Source organism: Muntiacus reevesi, chromosome X, assembly GCF_963930625.1.
Source record: "Muntiacus reevesi chromosome X, mMunRee1.1, whole genome shotgun sequence".
Taxonomy (NCBI): Eukaryota; Metazoa; Chordata; class Mammalia; order Artiodactyla; family Cervidae; genus Muntiacus; species Muntiacus reevesi.
The window spans coordinates 100,000,447-100,002,851 of record NC_089271.1 but is presented as its reverse complement, the minus strand read 5'-3'; positions in this window follow the sequence as shown (position 1 = coordinate 100,002,851).

The window sequence follows — 2,405 nt, the reverse complement described above, 5'->3', positions numbered from 1 at the left end:
TGGTCAACGGAATTCTGCTATTCTGCCAGATACTCTGCAAATGCATCTCACAGCACTTTACAGTTGAGCAACACTCTACCTCCCTCCTGCAATTCACGGCTTCCATTATCTGATGACGACTCTGAGAAATCCTACTAGAAAGAGTGCCATTCGACGTTGTTTAAAGCAGAATCTCCTGCACTTTTTTGATCTCAGAAACCTTTTCTCTTAGAACAGCCATTCTATTAACATCTGGTACAACTTGTGTTCCAGAGGGCACATTGCTAATAATATTGAACTTGGTGGCCTTTAAATGGCCTTCTCCAACTCCAAAAGGTTAGTATTTTTAAAATTTCTATTAGACTCATAAACCTGGTTGGGTCTCTATTAGTTGTCATCCATTCATGGGGATATTTGGGAATGTTATGAGGGGCTTCTGGCTGAGTGCAAATATCTGTGGCCACAATACCCTTAGCAGTGACCCAGGGACTTGGGAGCAGCAACCGTTTGATTGTCTGGATTCAACACTGTAACAGCCTATGAGTTGTGTAGTGGGATGCAGGCCCCCCACAGGCTATGTCCTCCAGGAAAAGTTTACAGCAGTGATTTTGGGCTATTTGGGAGTGACAGACATTTTTGAACAGCTGAAAAAAGTGATGGAACTCCCCCCCCCCAGGCAGAAAAAGACACAGAAGCACACACATGCACTCACATGTACACATAATATCCTGCATCCAAATCCAAGGGTCTCAGGAATGACCTGAAACCCCTACTGGACATCCTAGGGCTGTCTGGACATGGCTTAAGAACCCCTGGAACAGTCTTGTCCTCCTGGATCAGGCTCACCTCTGAAAATCTTTGACTCCTCAAGGAAGTCCGGAGACTTCTTTCCTGTGTAGTTGGAAGGTTGGGGGGGGGGGGCGCAAGAGATTTGCCCCTGACCTTCAGAGTCGACACTAACAGGAGCTCAGAGCTGGGCCCTGGTAAATTCAAAGAGCAGCCGGAATTACGGGAGTGCATGGGACGTGAGGCTTCTGCTCAGAGGTTTGAGAATGGTCAGTATTAATCACAGAGATAGCTTCTTAGAGGTGGGACTCTACACTGCAATTTGAAGAATGTGCATTGTGACTTGGTGTGGGGGGGATCTGAGACCAGTTGTTGCTTGCATGAGGGACAACTCAGGCAAAGGCCAAGGGGATGGGGAAGGGGGGCTTTTGAGAGAGTGGAAGGGGTGGTAGAAAGAGAATGCAATGGGATCAAGAGGAGGGAAAGGTGAACTCAGAGCAACTCAGGGCGCAGAGGGCGAGCCCTCTTTGTTCAGCAGAGTTACAAGGCCTTCCTCTAGGGGCAGGACCACTCCTTCCATCTATTTGATCCCCTGGAATCCTCCACAGCAGCTGCCCAGAGTCCACCACCAGCCTCTTCTGGTCCTAGCCCCACCCAGACTCCGCCAGCAGCAGACTCAGCTTTGGCTTCGCTGAGAGCAGGACAACTCAACTTAGACTTCACAGAGAAGGGCCGAGTCGGTCAACTTGAGGCTTTCAGTTCCTTGCCACTTCTAAGTCGGCATACCCACCCTCCACAGTCTGCCCTCCATCTTTCTCTTCAACCTCAGAGGGAAAAGGGCTGATGCTTCCCTTGTGGATACAGACCCATCCCCATGGGTCCTGAACACCATCGTGCCTCATCTTCTGCAGGGCCTCACTTCTTCTAGAAAGAATTCACAGCTCAAGCTGCCCCCACTCCCCACAGCCAGCTCTGCTTCTAAGACTGAAACACCCAACAGTCTTGGACACACACCCGCTCCCTCAGCCCTGAAAAAACACTCCCTGCAAGAGCAACGGCCCATACTCCTCTCTCCTGACGAGACGTGTGTCACAATTTAGGGAAGCCCTCCTAGGCCTTCTTTCCCCAGATGACTGAAGGCTGCTGTGATCTCCCGCATTCCCACCATATTGAATGAGAGACATTACACCAGCTACATAATGTCCTGTTTCCTCTCCTGCCAGTCTGGAAGCACCGTGAGGGCTGGCCTGTGCTTACTCCCTCAGTCTGCACTCCCGGGAAAGTCAAAATTAAGACAAAGCCTTATGTATGAGGATGTGGCGGGGAGAATGACCCGAAGGAACAGAAGTGAGGGGCCTTCCATCATGTCCCCTCCCACGTGACCATATGGGGCCTTCATTTCTGAGAAAATGCTTTTAATTCTTCTTCAAGACATTTGAGGTCCAAGATCACTCTATCTACCCAGAGGCCCCTTCAGAGTGCTGACCAGCTGCAATCTCTGCAGAGACTTTAATGCAAGAGGGTTCGTGGAAAAGTGACAGTCCCCAGTGCAACAGCTGATGCGGGGGCCATCACTGCTAGTCTTTGAGCTCTCCTCCACCCTCTATTCCTCCGGCTGCTCTGTATTTTTTGCCTGGGAA